The sequence below is a fragment of the Budorcas taxicolor genome, chromosome 25 (genome assembly GCF_023091745.1).
Source record: "Budorcas taxicolor isolate Tak-1 chromosome 25, Takin1.1, whole genome shotgun sequence".
In the NCBI taxonomy this organism is placed as follows: Eukaryota; Metazoa; Chordata; class Mammalia; order Artiodactyla; family Bovidae; genus Budorcas; species Budorcas taxicolor.
The window spans coordinates 29,827,642-29,845,253 of NC_068934.1; positions in this window are offsets into that span (position 1 = coordinate 29,827,642).

Here is a 17,612-nt window from a genome sequence, read left to right on the forward strand (position 1 = left end):
CTGGGGGACCAAAAAAAAAAAACAAATCTCAAAGTCACAGCCAAACCAAGCTGGCAAGCTTGAGGCAGAAAGCCTCAATATCCTGCCACAGAAGGAAAGCCTGCTGCATTACCTGGGCAGTGCTGTTCCCAGACAGGGGCTGACCTGGGCTCTGTGGGCCCTCATTTCCCATTAACATCAGGTGATGGTGAAACCAGTTCAAGCGAACATCAAGCAAAGTGAAAGGAAAGGCAAGGAGAGGGCTGGGAGAGATGAGTGACTGGGGCTGGGGCTGTAATGGAAAGACATGGCAGCTGCTGCCCTCCTTCCTCCACCTACTGTGTGCGTGTGTGTGTGTGTGTGTGTTAGCAGTATAGGTTCTGGTCCCTATCATTTTATTTTTTAATTTATATATTTTTTGGCTTCACCACATGGCATGTGGGATCTTAGTTCCCTGACCAGGGATTGAACCTGTGCCCCCTGCAGTGGAAGTGAGGAGTCTTAACCACCGGACCGCCGGGGAAGTCCCCACCTACTGTTTTCAAAATCTATCTGTTGATTTTCTAAGAGGAGTCTCCCCTGGGTCGGGCTGGGAGCTGGGTCAGAGTAGAGAACTAGTCAGATAAGGGCCCTGCCTTTGTGGAACTCACGGCCCAGCAGAAGCCAGACAAGGAATGAACTACTCCAAGGGGACTGAGCATCTAGGAGATGGGCAAGATGCTCTAGGAACTTATACCAGCTGGACCAAATGGTCTGGGGAAGCAGGGGAGGCTTTCTAGAAAGAGTATGTTTAAGCTGAGACTGAAGGATCAGTAGGAGTTTGCTCGGCAAGGGGATCTTGGGCTGGGAGGAGTGTTAACAGGTGTTCAGGTAGAGAGACTGCAGGGGCAAAGGCTCTGGTCAACACTGTAGGCTCTGATTTCTTTTGGTCCCATTTTGCCTCCCTGCATTTACAGCTATTTAGATGGATCTGGACATCTGTGTAGCTATCTGAGTTCTTTTCTGTGAGGTTCCTGGATCCTTTGCAAATGGGTTTGTATGGTGTGAAACAAACGATGTCACTCCCTTCACATTCTAGCGTATTGGAACCTTCATTCTGACACAGGTCACTCCCTGCTTCCAGGCTTCTCCACATTTATCCTCTCGGCAGTATTGCCCCTGAGTCTTTCCTTCCCATCATTTTAGTGAATTATTTGGATGAAAACATGGGGATTGTATACTGTTGCAGTTAACAGAAAGGGCTGGAGTCAGATAGACGGGTTCACAGTCCCACTCCACAATTTAACTCTTGCAACCTTGGGGAAATCCTGTTTATCTATAAAATGAGACCAATAAACGTACCTACCTCACAGGTTGATGTGAGGATTAAAGAGGGAAAAAAAAATCCACGTAGAGCGATCCTCATGTACAACCCTGATGATGGGAAAGATTGAAGGCAAAAGGAGAAGAAGGCGGCATAGGATAAGATGGTTGGATAGCACAACCAACTCAATGGACGTGAACTTGAGCAAACGCTGGGAGATAGTGAAGGACAGGGAGGCCTGGCATGCTGCAGTTCATGGGGTTGCAAAGAGTACAACACGACAGAGTGGCTGAACACCAACAACAAAGTGATCTGTCGTGTGCTGAGCACACAGTACATACTGGCAATTTTAGAGAGAAGGTCAGAGACAGGTATGAGTCTGAGCACAAAGGAATATTTCTTGGTCCAAAAAAAAAAAAAAAAAAATCCAGATCTCAATAGCACAAATTGGGCAAGATACAATTTAATAAAAATAAATAAATGCAAGGTCCTGGGACTTCCCTGGTGGTACAGTGGCTGAGACTTCACGCTCCCAGTGCAGGAGGCCTGGGTTCAATCCCTGGTCAGGGAACTAGATCCCACACGCCGCACCTAGCAGTTTGCATGCTGCAACCAAAGCCTGATGCAGCCAAGTAAATAAACATTTTCTTAAAAAGGAATAAATGCAAGGTCCTACACTTTCATTTCAATCTCTCTCTCTCTCATACACACCCACCCAACCACCCACACATTTATAAGGGTGAGACAGGGAAACCAACAGAACATATTTGGGAAGAAAAACCTCTGAATTTTGGTTCGTTATACACACTACAGGAGGCCAAGGTCTTTGCAGCTGCTAAAACCCTCAGACTGCCTCCTAGAAAAGCAGTATCCATACTTGGCAAAGTAGCAACACAGCTCAGCTTCGTGGATCAAACCACCCTGGAGAACTGCTGTGAATTCTGGATGTCAAAACTTAAGAGGGATTGACTGAAAGTAGAGGATAAGACAAGAAGCAAAAATCATGTCACGTGAGCAATGTTTGAAGGATCTGGCATTTTTAGTCATAAAAGAAAAGGCTATGAAAAGCTATGTTTCATTTATCCCTTGGAATCATTGTGGAATGGCTCTTAACCAAAAAGTCTCCCAGCTACTGGCAATGCCAGGGGGTTAGTGGCTCACACCCTGACCCTCACTGGATGGACCTGCCTGGCACAAGGTCAGACTTCCTCAGGAGTGGTCTGCTGGAGAAAGAGAGGCCTGGTGTCCTTGCGATCTCTGGGCTTCACAGCTCAGAGGCCTCATGGGACCAGATAAGGAGATTGGACGCTCCTTCCCTCATCCCATCATTCTCATTCACTTACAGAGGTGTCTGCCCCTCAGAGTTTGGGCAGTGGGTGGAGGCAGACAGGCAAGCAGGCAACTGCAGTCAATGAAAGGCTAGGCATGGGGGCAACCCAGGGCACAATGGTTGTATGGACCTAGGAGGGCACCTGATTCAGACTTGGGGGATCAAAGAGGTTCCCAGAAGATCTGATCTGAAATGAGATCCAACATGGGGCACGGGTAGGATGGGAAAAACAATTTTTAACCTCTAGCTAGTCTTAAATGGGGGCTTCCCTGGTGGCTCAGTGGTAAAGAATCATCTGCTTGCCAATGCAGGAGACTCAGGTTTAATCCCTGGGTTGGGAAGATCCCCTGGAGAAGGAAATGGCAACCCACTCCAGTAGTCTTGCCTGAAAAATCCCATGGGCAGAGGAGCCTGGTGGGTTACAGTCCATGGGGTTGCAAGAGTTGGACATAACTGAGCAACGAAACAGCAACAAGTCTTAAATGGAAGAGGAGAGACCCAGGCTCATTAACATGAGCGCAAGCTGGGTGGACACCTTGGAGGAGTGGCCCTCTCTGCTCTGCTCCTTCCACTTTTCTGATCTCTGCCCAGAGCCCGCGGGCCCAGGACAGGGCCCTTGCTCTCAACTGCTGGTTCCACCAGCCCGCCAGAGCACCCCAGGTCAGAGCAAAGAGGCTCTGCTTTTGAGGATTTTGTTTTTCTGCCCCAACCCCACCCCATCTTAAGAGAGGTTGAACTCAGAGTTTAAAAGGCCTTCCCTTACAGGAAATGAAGAGCTGTTGCCAGGACCGCCCAGCCAAGAAAATACGAACAACATGCCTCGCTCTGCTGCCGAACTCCCAACTCTCAGCGCCTCCAGGGAGGGCAGGGAGACGGGCCACGGCCCAGGCCCTCCCATGTTTGTTCTCGGCCGGCTTCCCCCCAGAGTGTGGGAAGTCCCTGGCTGTGGTCGCACCCACATAAAATGTCCTGGCTCCCATGTCCATAAATTGTCCCCATCCAAGGGGTGGAGAGGCAGGGGGTGATCCGGAGAGGGCACGGGGCTCCTGATCAGCCTTGCAACCCACTGGCTGTGTGACTCTGGGTAAGTCTGCCCACCTCTCTGGGCTTTGGTTTCTTTATCTATGCAATGAGATGGTTGGACTTCTGGACTTCAAAGCCTTCTTCCATGTAATTCTAATTTCTGAGGAAGGAAATGGAAAAGCTTATCAATATAACTGGAATCTCAGAGCCCAATAGCTGAGATCTCTAATCCTTTCCTTCAATTTCTGCTCCTCTCCTTCCTAAAAGAGAGGAGAACCGGGGGAAATTAGTGCGATGTCTCTTTGAAACCATTCTGCTCTTTCCCCAGGCCTCCAGGTCAAGGTGAAGACCGATGAAAGCCTTAGACTGAAAAGGCTGATGTTTTCCTTGCAGATCCAGATGCCAAGTTGGGTCATTATCTCTCGCTACACTCTCGGCACCACGAGTCCTCTTCAAAGGCCTGACATTGACTGCCCCTACCTTTTGGGCCAGGTGGACGGTCCTGAAATTTAAGTAATAGGTGCCCTTGATGGGGCCTGGCACTTCTTCATCAGCCCCAGTTTTAACTTCAGGAACGACTGGATCGAATGAATTGGCAAACATGTACTGAGTAACTAGTAACTACAAATAAACATGCTAGAGGCAAGGAAGGGGCTGGCAAAGACTGTGAAACAGCCCCTACTGTGAGTGAGGGCAGAGGAAACTGTGGGATTCGAGTGCTGTCTTGCTTTTACTATATCCTGATTGTCAATTGTCAATTCCCAGGTGGTATCCCCTAGACTGGGGCTGTCTAGGTGGCCACATTTTCTAGCTGGGTAGCTCAGCCAGGACAAGATTTCCTGAGGGAGGGGTTGCCAGGCCAAGAAATTTACTTCTGCAAATGATAACAGACAGCCAGTACAGAAGGTATGAGAGCGTCTGGGAGTGTGTCCCATAATCTGGGAAGAATATCCTTTGCGACAGAGTGACAAAGCATCAGAAAAGCTAATGAGAGATGTGTAGTTGTTCATTGCTGTCTAATTACTACAACCTTGGTGGTTAAAGCAACATACGTTTATTATCTCATGGTTTCTATGGGTCAAGAATCTAGGCTTAGGGAATATATAATTTCCTACGATAAAGATTCTTTGGGTGCATGAATCCCCTGGAAGTGCAAAATAGTATGTGGGAGAGCATTTGTGCAATTTCTTAGAACCCAATAGCTTTCAAATGATTCTTCCAAGGGTCCAGGTGACAAATAGGAGTCTCTGGCCTCAGGCTGGATGGAAGTGGAAGGGTGGAAAAGTGTGTCCTGTGAAGCCCCTGGAAGCCTCTTTTACACCTCTTCCCTTGGGCCCCTGTCCCCAAATCATGGGAGGAGAGTGGCTTCGCGCAGCCCCATCCATCGGCCCCCCTCCAATTCCCGGCCCATGCTACTCTCGGCTCTATTGTGCACACTGTGGTGTGGAGTTGGGTTGCCTGCAGCTCCCCCGAGAGCAGTGCTCTGACCACAGCCTGGAATCCCTGCCAAGACCCTGCCCAGTACCTTCCCCACTGGGACTGTGCTGCCCCTGGAGACTCCCCAGACAGGAGGCTGCCCCACCTCCTGCTGCTGTCGCTTGCTCTTACCATTAACTGGGAACCCAGACTCCTGGCTTTGAGGGCCCCCAGCTCGTGGGGGTGACCCACAAGTAGATAACTGCTGTCCTGGACACCTGCGGACAGTTCTGGCTTAAGCTTGTATCTGGGAGTGATTGTTGAGAGTCAGTTTTGTTCTCAAAAGTATCCCTGTTGGTAAGACGTTTAATTGGCCCTTTGCCTAAAGGGGCTCAGACAGTAAAGAATCTGCCTGCGATGCAGGAGACTTCCATCCCTGGGTCAGGAAGATCTCCTGGAGAAGGGAATGCCTACCCACTCTAGTATTCTTGCCTGGAGAATCCCCATGGACAGAGGAGCCTGGAAGGCTACAGTTCATGGGATCACAAAGAATCAGACATGATTGAAAGACTAATACACTTTTGCTCAAAAGGAGAAGGGACTCTAGGCTTCCCGCAGGCAGGATGGCTGGGACGGCCTTCCTGGCGCTGTGTGAAGACCCCACACCTGGGATGTTGCCATCCCTCAAGGTTCAGGTGCCCCAGCATCACCTCCCGCATCATTTATCCTCAGCGAGGAGCCTTCCCAGGCCGCTCCCTAAGATCTCTTTGGGAGCAGTGGTGAAATCTGCAGACAGGGCAGCCTTCCTCCCCTCCTCATCCTGGAAAACCCCAGTTCCTCACCTCTCATTTCTACCCTTCACCAGTTCCTCACCCTTTCTGCTTTCTACCATCCCACACCACATGCTCTCCACTTCATGTAGCTGGCTCCTTCCAGTAGTCATGCGTGGATGTGAGAGTTGGACTATACAGAAGGCTGAACACTGAAGAACTGATGCTTCTGAACTGCAGTGTTTGAGAACACTCTTAAGAGTCCCTTGGACTGCAAAGAGATAAAACCAGTCAGTCCTAAAGGAAATCAGGCCTGAATAGTCATTGGAAGGACTGATGCTGAAGCATCAGCATGCAAAGAGCCAGTTCACTGGAAAAGACCCTGATGCTGAGGAAGATTGAGGGCAGGAGGAGAAGGGGATGTCAGAGGATGAGATGGCTGGATGGCATCACCCAACTCAATGGATGTGAGTTTCAGCAAGCCCCAGGAGATGGTGAAGGACAGGGAAGCTTGGCGTGCTGCAGTCCATGGGGTCGCAAAGAGTCGGACAAGACTAAGGATCTGAACAACAACAAAGCTAGCACCTATATGAAGTAGGAGGTGCTCCAGGAATGACTCTTTTTGAAAAGTCATTTTTGAATGAGTGAAGTGTTGGCAAAATTAAGCTAAATCTGCCAACTCATCGCCCTGGGCATGGGCCCTGCAGAGCCGGGCCTCTAGGCGTGGACAACCCTGGATAACACCCTCTTCAGAAGATTAGCACCGAGGGTGGTGGATCCCACTGAAACCTGCCCTGGGGGATGCAGGCAGGAGGGCCGCAAGCCAGAGGGAAGGGGCCCTTCTTCTGTCCCCAGAGCGCTGGCTGACACAGGACCCTCCCCAGAGCCTGTCCTTTTCAGCCAAACCCACTTCTTCTGCTTAAAAGAAAAAGGAAAAAAAAAAAAAACAACAACCAAACCTCTGTTGTTTTATGAAGGAGCGTCCAGTGTAGAATGGGCCATCTTACACTTTGCATCAAGGGATTTTTCCAATTTCTTTTTCACAGTATTTACTACCCGTCCCATGAGCGTTTATTAAGCTTATCCTATGCATCAGGCCTGTGCTCAACCCTGGGAGGCAGTCATGAACCAGACCAATGTCTCTGCCCTGTGGGGCTGTGTTAAGTCATGGCGCCCAAAGCTGGCCCCAGGACTACATTTAGAAAGCAGTAAGACTGTGATTTCTTGGTTCCTACATACTGGATAGCTCAGTATTAATGAGATCTTTACATAGGTCTGTTGCAGAGAAGAAACCAATTCTGAATCCATGTTGGAACTATTTCTTTGACTTGCTTTTCATTGCTTTTGTTATTATAATCATACAGAATGGCTTGCCTCAGAGAACCCTGCCCCTTTGCCTGACTGTTAAACTAAAGTGCCTTTTTGTTCAGAACTCTGTCCACCTGTGGATGGTAGGAAAGAAGAAATTAACACATCCCCTGACTGAGGCTTGCCATGCATTCTAGGAGATGTTTGCAAGATTAATGGCCTTCCTCACCTCCCGCCATCTCTGATCTAGAAAAGAACCTGGTATCCCGACCCTGATAAGATGCTTATCTTGAGGCTCTAGCCTGCCATCTTCTTGGTCAGCTGGCTTTCCAGATAAAGTCTCTTCCTTGCCTCAGTACCTCATCTGTTGGATTCATTGGCCTGTTGGGCAATGAGCAGAGCGAGCTTGGACTCAGTAGCAGGTCCTTGAAGGCAATGGAATAGTATCTACTTAATGGCAGAATTTTTGGAGGCAGGTTGAATCGTTTTCAAATCTCAGTTCTGTGTCCTCTTGGATGAGTTATTAATATTTAATCTCCATCCCATTTTTGAAATACAGATCATGCCATCTACCCTGCAGGATTACGAGGAGGGCCCATCAGGGTGATGGCTGTGAAACAAAGCACAGGACCTGATGCGTGGGGACATCCCGGAAACAGAGCCAGGGGCCATCCCTGAGAACTGAAGTTCGCTCGCCTGGTGAGAGGATGACTCTGGCCGGGCCACGTTGCTCTGAGGTCCACGATGGTGGTTGCTAAACTTGGCTGTGTTTAACAATCACCATGGGAGCATTTTAAAACTACAGATTCCAAGCCCCACCTCAAACCTGCTGTTGTTGTTATTTAGTAACTCAGTCATGTCTGACTCTTGCAACCCCATGGACTGTAGCCCACCAGGCTCCTCTGTTCATGGGATTTCCCAGGCAGTAATACTGGAGTGGGTTACCATTTCCTCCTCCGGGGGATCATCCCAACCTAGAGGTAGAACCCACGCTTCCTGTTTGGCAGGTAGATTCTTTACTACTGAGCCTTCAGGGAAGCCCCCACCTCAAACCTACAGAACCAGAAATCCCAGGGTTAAGGCTTGGGAGTTTGCATTTTTAGAAGTCTCCAGTTTTGCAAACTATGCCTCTGGGCTTCCCTGGTGGCTCAGCTGGTAAAGAGTCCACCTGCAATGCAGAAGACCTGGGTTCGATCCCTGGGTTGGAAAGATTCCTCTGGAGAAGGGATTGGCTACCCACTCCAGTATTCTGCTCTGGAGAATTCCATGCACTGTATAATCCATGGGGTCACAAAGAGTCAGACACGACTGAGTGACTTTCACATTCGTCCTCAAATTCAGGCGCCCCACCCACCTTCCAATCTCCAGCGCTCCTCTTAGGGAGGCACAGGTGCAGGGGCTCGGGTGAACCCTAGCCTATGCCCTGGGCCCAGCCCTTCTTCTCACCCCGACCCTCCCTGACCCTCTCAGGCCAAGCATCCCCAAGCTGCGGTGGGTCCCTTCTGAGGAAGGGGCCGCTCTCATAAAGCTCCCGGTGAAAGGCGAGATGGACAGGAGAGGTCAGAGTTCACACAAGCTGCACTGCCTTCTGTTTCATTTACAAGTGGCAGTCACCTCATTAAACCCAGGCCCCTCCACCCCCACTCCTCACCCCATGGCCACCCCCAACCCATGCCCGTGCCCTCCTCCCTTTAGCCCTGGCCCATGGGCGACACAGACATAGACAGCGTGGAGAACAGGGGTCTCAGAGCAGACAGATGGCCCCCTGGAGGTGCCACCCACATCCAGCTCTCAAACTAGCCCCATGCCTGGGGTAGAGAAGATGTTCAAAAACAGTTTACTAGACTCAGGCATTTATAATTGCAGAAACTGCGGGGTGGAGGCAGGAGCGGCCTGCATGTGGCAGTCGGCCCAGATGCCTTCAGGCAGAATCCTAGGAGAGGTGGGAGTGGAGAAGAAAGGCCACCCCAGCAACGCCGGCAATTTGCTGTGTGTCCTGGGCTGACTGCCTCTCTGATCCGCGGTCCCCTCTTCTGTTGTGCGAGGCTGTTTTCAGTCAGCCCTCCCTCCCCCAGCCCACGGAGGGCAGCGTCTGAAGGGGGCGCACAGAGGAGGCTGTGGTGCGGCACAGGGTCATCTGGGGACGGATGCTGTGGCCAGCCGTGTCCCTCTGTCCTTTTAGTCTTCAGGCCAGTCTTTGGAGTCAAAGTCCGGTGTTCTCTCCAGGAACCAGGCATATAGGACTCCCTCCTCCCCTTTCCTTCTCGTCTCCCCTTCACAGCAAAAAGGGACCCTTCATGTGTGGGGCCTGGGGACACAGTGTAGCGTCGGGGACTTATGGGAGCAGCCCCTTTGGAAAGGAGGCGAGGGGACTGGTCTGGAGACCTCATCCCCGGCAGGCACCTGAGCACTCAAATTGTTTGCCGGGGGAGCAGGGGGACACTTTCCGAGGTTAAAGCCCACCGCCCATTCCCCCACCACAGGGCTGGCTTCCCAGTGCCTAGAGGAGAACCCAGGGGTCTCCCGGTCTCCATGAGGGGGTCCTGGGGACAAGTCTCCCGCTGGATGGGGCAGGGGTGGGGGGCCGCAGAGAGGATATGGCTGAAGCTGCGGGTGGAGGAGAGGAGGGACTTCACACAAAGGAAGACCATCAGGACAGAGAAAAAGAGGGAGAAGAAGAGAGAGAAAGAAGGGGAGAGGCGGGTCTGCACAGGAAGGAGAAGGCACCAGAGAGGGACCAACCGAGGGGCAGGTGCAAAGACCGCAAGGTTGAGAGAAGCAGAGAGGCAGGGCAGAGACAGAGACAGACAGAGAGAAGGAGAGACAGACGTGCAAAGAGAGGATAAGAGGGTGAGGGAGACAGAGGCCACAGCAGAAACGATGGCAGACGCAGGGAAACGGCTGAAGAGCAGCCAGTCACACTTTGGAGCCTGACTTTGGCATGAGAATTCTTGGCCTCCGTCCCAGGTCGGGACCCGAGAGTGTGACTGTCAGTGAATGCCTTCCTCTCCCATCTTTCCAACTGGAACCCTAGAGGCCTCTGCAAACCTCCCCAGCCTCTCTGTGCAGCTCCAGGGGCAACCAGAGACCCCGGAGTCTGGTCAGCTGGGCGGCTGGTCTGCGGGGTCCACCCAGGGCCAGCTTGGGCAGGAGGGGGAGGTTGGGAACAGAGCCCCTGGAGATCACAGCAAGGACCCTGAGAACCACCAGTCAGACGGATACTCCCAGGCTCCTTCCGGGCCCAAGGGGGCACAGCAGGGCAGAGTAGGGTCCTCAACCCAAGAAGAGACAAGGGCAGAGCATCTCTGGTGGGGTGGGGTGAGGCTGAGAGGCAGCCTGTCAAAGTTGCCGGTGTCCCCCAAGCCCAGGCCTGGAGCCCACCCTGGTTGATTGTAGGGCCGGCCAGAAGGAAGGGGCGAACGAGAGAAGCAGTGATGAGGCACATTTCTTTGGAAAATGTGAGACAGAGGAGGCAGAGTGCAGTCCAGCGGCGAGTTTCCGGCTGAGACCACGGCCACGCTCAGCTAACAAGTCGGCGCATCAGAGCGATGCTGTCGGCCTCTGTCGCCCATCCCCGCCTGCAACTGCAGTTAACCAGCCTCATGGTTTAGGGATGAGCTGGGCTGGGGCCAGGGCCTGGAACCTCCATCCCCAGAATGTCCTCACCAAGCAGAAATGCAAACACAGTAAGGTCCCTGCTCATGCAGGGACGTGCCACGACACAGGGACCAGGAGGACTTGGGGACCGTGAGGAGGCTGGTCCCCAGGTGCTTTGTGCTTCTCTCTGGTGGGGGCCCGGCTCCCACAGAGGCTCAGCTTCCTCCTAGGACAGACCCACGTGGGGATCTGTGGGTAGCCCCCAGGAATATGACCCCACCATTCACATGCTTCTCAACTTCAGCTCCAGGAGTTGGCAGCTGGTTGGCATCCCCCAGTACAGTGCTGAGAAGAGAGGCTGGGAGGGCAGGCACTGGACAATGGCCAAGACAGTCACTGTCACCTGCTTCTCCTTGAAGCTTGTCCCCATCTTCATCCCTGCAGGACGAGCTCCCCAGAGAAGCTGAGAGCCTGGTCCCAAGTGGGTGCCGAGGTAGGGGTGGATTGTGGCCCTATGTGCTGAGTCCAGGTGTTGGAGGCAGGTCAGGGGCAGAGCCCCTGGCAGGAAGCCGTCCGTGGCCAGGGCCAGTCAGGGGTGCACAAAGGTTGCTCTGTTCCCACCTGTACCGCCCCCTCGAGCCCTGGATACTGCCCTACTGGTCCTCTCTTTCCCAGGGGTCCTGAGCTGCCTGCCTTATCAGCGCTGGCTGGGACTGGACCCCAGCACTGACAGCTCTTGTCACAGCCCGTCAAGCCTCATTCTTACTGGGAAGGTGAGGACAGCTTAATTCCCTGACCCAGACACAGGGCGGCATGCCATGTAGGGTTGGAGGGGCCACCGACAACCCCTGTCCTTCCCTCCCTCAAAGGTGAGCGTAAGAGACAAAGCTGCCAGTGTCCCCCATGCCCGGGGCGTTCCTCTCTGCCCTCCCACCTGCTCTAACTCCCCTTCCATCTCCTGCACCAAACAGCACCCCTGATGGCAGATAAACTGCCCAGGGATGAGTGATGCCGGGTGCTGAGTGAACCTGCTCAGAGGATGAGAAGGAAAGAACGCTTTTGATAGAGCAAACTCATCCCTCCTCCTCTGATTCCAGAAAGGACTTGATGCCAGATCTTGGGGATTCCTTTAGCCCTGGCATCTTGGGCTTCTGACCTTCAAATCAGAAACCCAAGAGTCCTGGCTTCATATCGGCACCTACAGATCAGCCGCACACCTCTCAAGGGATCCACAGCCCTTCGGGGACTGCCCGTGACGCTGTGCTCTCCCTCGAATCTACCCAGTTCCTGGCTGGGGGCAGGGGAGGGGGCTTGGCTGGGGGTGACTGCCATGTCCTCCACTCCCAACACGGTTTCCAGCTCCATCTTTAGTGGGCCATCCAGTTTGGGGCACGCCGGTATATTTACTCTGTTCTCAGGGTGATCCCTGAGCTACACTACAGTCTCCTCACATCCCCTCCTGGGGGACTACCTGCTCAGTCACTGCCTGGCAACTCCCAGAGCCAGCTTGACTCCAGTCTTTCTGGAAATAAGGAGTCAACTTCCTTTCCTATGTCTCCCCTAAACCGTAGTAAGTTTGCAAGTGTGCAGGGCCAGGCTGGGCATTGCTGGCGAGCAGTGTAGCTGAAGGTGGAGACCTCTCTCAGTCCTGTGCTGTAGAAAGAACAGCACAGTCAGGGCTGTTCTTCATCCCCTGGGACTCTGGGGGATGACTCCAGCATTCTTGCCTGGGGAATCCCGTGGACAGAGGAGCCTGGCGGGCTACCATCCCTGGGGTCGCAAAGAGTTGGACATGAGGCGACTTAGCACGCATGCATGCGAATAAGTTAACTCATGCAAGAGGCTCTGTGCAGGCAGCAGGCATTGGTGTTGCGGGTACTCAGGCTCTGGGAGCTCCAAGGAGGAGGGACAGAGACAGAGATCAGCCTTGGGTGTGTGACCACAGGCCCTCTGCCTACTTGCTCTCTTTCTCTGGCTTTTCTTCTCTAGGCCGGTGAAGTAGAAGGACAGGGGGAAATCTGGTTTATGAGTCCAGAAGAAAAAAAACCAGGGGAACTTCTGGAAAATTCTGTAACTTTAGACAGGAAAACGGCCAGACTTCTCCGACTGGGCCAGGATGAACTGGCAGCCGTTCAGGCCTGGCTATAGGAGGGGTGTGTGTGTGTGTGTGTGTTTGTGTGTGTGTGTAGCTCAGGCCACATCCAGGGGAACCCATGGCTCTCTCCCTCTGCTTGTCCTTCTGCCCTCCATCTCTCTCCCTCCCTGTTCTCCCATCTCCTCCCCCAACCAGTGAGCGTGGGAAGCTCAGGAGGTAGTGCCCCTTGAGTGCAAGCGTGCAGGGCCAAGCTGGGCATGGCCTGCGAGGAGTGTAGCTGAAGGCGGAGGCCCCTCCCAGCCCTGCGGTGCCTGGTTCCGAAGGGAAGGTTCTCTCCTCTGATTTTCAGATCCCGTGCTTCCTGTAAGAAGCAGTCACCACCTGCCCCTTAGAATCAAGCGGGTTTGGCCCCCCTGCCCCCGCCCTCCCACTGCCTCGCTCCCCCTCCAGGGAGGGTGTGCGGACAGGTAATGATGGGCCCACAATTGGGACACAGGCTGGAGGAGTGGGACCAGGAGCCCAGAGCAGCCCAGAGGCTCGTGTGGAGACGGGAAAGGGGCAATGAAGGCAAGCTGGGCTCACCGTGGAAGCCGAGCTGGAGAGGAGATTGCTGCCTGCAGCCCGGGCCTGGCCCTCACCTCCTGCTCCCTCTCTGACCCTGTTGCTCACATCAAAGTGGGGACCCATCCCCTCGCTCGCTCCCTGAATGGTCCAGGTCATGGCTCCTGGCTCCTTGAAGCTGCTGATGGACAGATGGTAATAGCTCCCAGAGTGTTGAGAGATGGGCTCTGGGTTAGCACAGCCCTGGCCCACAATCAGAGCTGCTGCTTGGGGCTCCCTGCCTCCCGCTCCTGCATCCACACTCGCCCTGGGACAGACTGGTCAGCAGGTGTTGGGAAAAGGGGGTGCCCGGTCTGCTTTAATGCTGGGGTTCAGGGTCCACAGATGCAGGTGCGGGGTGTGGAAGAGGCAGGAGCCTGAGGACTCTGAAACCCATTTCAGAAAGGCTGTAGGGAGTAGTGGGGGCAGGGAAGGAAGGAGGGGCAGCAGCCTCTCACACGTGTCGGCTACCTGAAGCTCATCAGTGCAGCCCCAACTTCCAAACCTGCCATCTTTATTTCCCCCCATTATTTATCAAATCACATTTTATCGGCCTGCTTTTATTAGTCAAAATCATACTAATCACTAATCATACATATCACTGAGTGCTTCTGATCAACAAAGAGATTGCAATTTTTTACTACGATGCATTGGGCCAAAATAAAAGCAGCCAACTGCTAAGCATGCTTGACATTTCAGCTGAGCTCTGCAACCACGTGGTGGGTAAATGAATATTTCCATTAGGCTTTTATTTTAAACAGTGAAAAATTGAGCGCAGCCATGACTTATAAATGAATGGAGCATGCCTAATATGGAAGGGGTCTTGTTAACAGAATTTACAGGTAAATTCAGCTGTCTCTAGGCGATCTGGGAGGCAGACAAAGGTGGCTCTTCAACCCTGTGTACAGTTGGGAAGCCTGGAGGTGGTGGGGTGAGGAAGTAGCAAGACCCCTCCCAGGTAGGTTTAGGGAACTCAGAACTGCTAATACTTTGAGAAACCAGCAAGAGAGGCCAGTGAGTCAGAGCAGAAGGTGTTTCTTCCCGAAAGGAAGGTGGGCCTTTCAGATTCCTACTCTTTCACTTCTCTCTCGCGCTTCTCCCCTGGTGCTACAGGTGGGGCCCCATAACACAGACCTGGGACTGATAAGGCTGTGCTCCCGTTGTAGGGCTGGGTGTCACTGTGTGTCCCACCTAAGATGTACTCCTATCTGGGCTTTTCCATAACTGAGAGCAGCTTGATTATACTTTCCACACGTCTGTAGTGAACTTGTAGTCCTCTTATAACTGAGTGTTTATGAGTCTCATCCTAGGGTGAATATACTTGGGGAGCCTAAACCATGACCTCTCTCCACTGTCTCATTCTCCACCAGAGAACAGAGAAATTTAAGTTTGAAACTAACTTAAAGAATAAAAGACCCGAGATTTACCATGCTGGGGAAGCCAATGTCAAGGGTATCTGGAGGTCAGAGGCAAACAGGAAACGCTGTTGCGGAAGATGCCTGATTAAAACCTGTTCCTGCTTTCAGGCCAGAAAGGGAGAATAAAACTGGGAGCCTGCTGCCATCTGGTAGTAAAGCGAGAAACTGCAATTACTCCTTATTTTGCTTCCCTCATATGAATACTGTAATAAACCTAAATCTTACCCAATAAAATTAACTATAAATCCTAAAGGAAGTCAGTAATGATTATTCATTGGAAGGACTGATACTGAAGCTCCAATACTTTGGCCACCTGATGCGAAGTACTGACTCATTTGAAAAGACCCTGATGCTGGGAAAGACTGAAGGTGGGAGAGGGGGACAACAGAGGATGAGATGGTTGGATGGCTTCACCGGCTCGATGGACATGAGTCTGAGTAGGCTCCGAGCTGGTGATGGACAGGGAAGCCTGGAGTGCTGCAGTCCATGGGGTCCCAAAGAGTTGGACACGACTGAGCGACTGAACTGAACTGACCTTTTTTACCAAAACAATTTCATGGGAGAAAGAATAATCTTTTCAGGGGACTTCCCTGACAGTCCAGTGGTTGAGGCTTCATCTTTGTCTTCACGTCCAGGGTGTGTGAGTTGATCCCTGTTCAGGGAGCTAAGATCTCACATGCTTCACACCCCAGAAAACAAAACATAAAACAGAAATAATATTGTAACAAATTCAATAGACTTTAAAAACGGTCCACATCAACAACAAACAAATATGTGGATCCTTTAAAAAAAAAAAATCTTTTCAACAAATGATGCTGGGACCATTAGCTATCCACATGCAAAGCTGAACACCTTAATACATCATACTCAAAAGTTAATTTTAAATGGAAAGGAATTCAGTCCTGAATATTCATTGGAAGGACTGATGCTGAAGCTGAAACTCCAATACTTTGGCCACCTGATGTGAAGAACTGACTCATTTGAAAAGACCCTGATGCTGGGGAAGACTGAAGGCAGGAGGAGAAGGGGACAACAGAGGATGAGATGGTTGGATGGCATCACTCAATGGACTTGAGTTTGAGTAAACTCTGGGAGTTGGTGATGGACAGGGAGGCCTGGCATGCTGCAGTCCATGGGGTCTCACAGAGTTGGACACAACTGAGAGACTCAACTGAACTGAACTGATAGTCCCAAAGTGTAAGAGTTAAACCTAGAAAATATTAAGAGGGGAAAAATAGGTAAATCTCTGAATTTAGATTAGGCAATTTTAAAATATATGACGTCAAAAGCACAACAAACAAAAGGAGATATATTAATTTAAAAATGGATATTGAGTTTTTGTGAGAATTAAAATTAGATTGAAATTAGATTGGGGTGCTAATTGTCCAATTCTAGGAATGTACTGAATTCTACACTTTAAATGGGTGAATTTTATAGCATGTGAATACCATCTCAATAAAAATGGCAAATTTAACCTGTTTTAACCTAACATGACCGGATTTCCAGGAGGTTCAGTAGTAAAGAATCTGCCTGCCAATGCAGGAGACACAGGTTCGATGCCTGGGTCAGGAAGATCTCCTGGAGAAGAAAATGGCAACCCGCTCCAGTATTCTTACCTGGAGAATTCCATGGACAGAGAAGTATGATGAGCTACAGTCCAGGGGATTATAAAGAATCAGATACAATTTAGCAACTGAGCACACACACACACAACCTATTATTACATTAATTGGGTCCTTGCCATCTATTAGGAACTCTTCTGGGAACTTAATATGAATTGTTTCAATTAATCCTTCAAAATATCTGTGTCATAGAGGTACTGTTATTATGCCCATTTTGCAGGTGCTCGAACTGAGGCTCAGATAAGTTAAATAAATTATCCGCAGTTAGTCAATAACTATCAGAGCCATCGTTTGAACTGAAAGCCCATCTAGATCCAGAGCCTGAGAGCTACCAGAGTCGGGGGACCGCCTTACTGTTCACTAGCCACTTTTCAAGAGTTTACAGGCGTAGGGCTTGGGGGCCAAAGAGGGAAGCCCCATGCCTGCCCACGAGAAGGTAGGAGACAGGTGTAATTACAGGGAATGACTAGGATACGCGGCAGGAAGTATGGGGTGACGAGCACTTCTCGGTGCTCAGGGCACACGGGGTAATTGCCCTCCCCCAGGGCCCCTCTGGACACACGGCTGTATGATAGCACTGACGCAGGCTTGGGAGGGGCTCCCCATACCTCTTCCTCCTCTGTTTACTGTAACCCACCTCATCTACCCTGCTACTCAGGATAGGCTCCCCGGGAGTCACCTAGGTCCTTCCCCTACCCGACCCGTACCAACCCCCAGTCAGCTCTAACCGTTCTTCCCAGCAGTATTTGGAGCCTGTTTACCGTGCCCCCCAAGGCTTCCCTGATGGTTAAGTGGTAAAGAATCCTCCTGCAAGGAAAGAGAGGCAGGAGACTCAGGTTCCACCTCTGGGTGAAGAAGATCCCCTGGAGGAGGAAATGGCAACTCACTCCAGCAGTCTTGCCTGGGAAATTCCACAGAGGAGCCTGGTGGGCTACAGTCTGTGGGGGCAGCAAAGAGTTGGACATGACTGAGCACACAGTTTATTGTGACTGGGAGCACAGCAGAGAACATCCCCAGGAAAGCAGAGTTTCACCCTCCCAGGTGATCAGGCTTGATTAAAACCCCATTCTCACTGCCCTGGATCACAGCAGATAAGGGTGTGCCAAGTGGGGTGAGAGAAAGGAAGTGAACAGAAATATTTCAAGGCCACT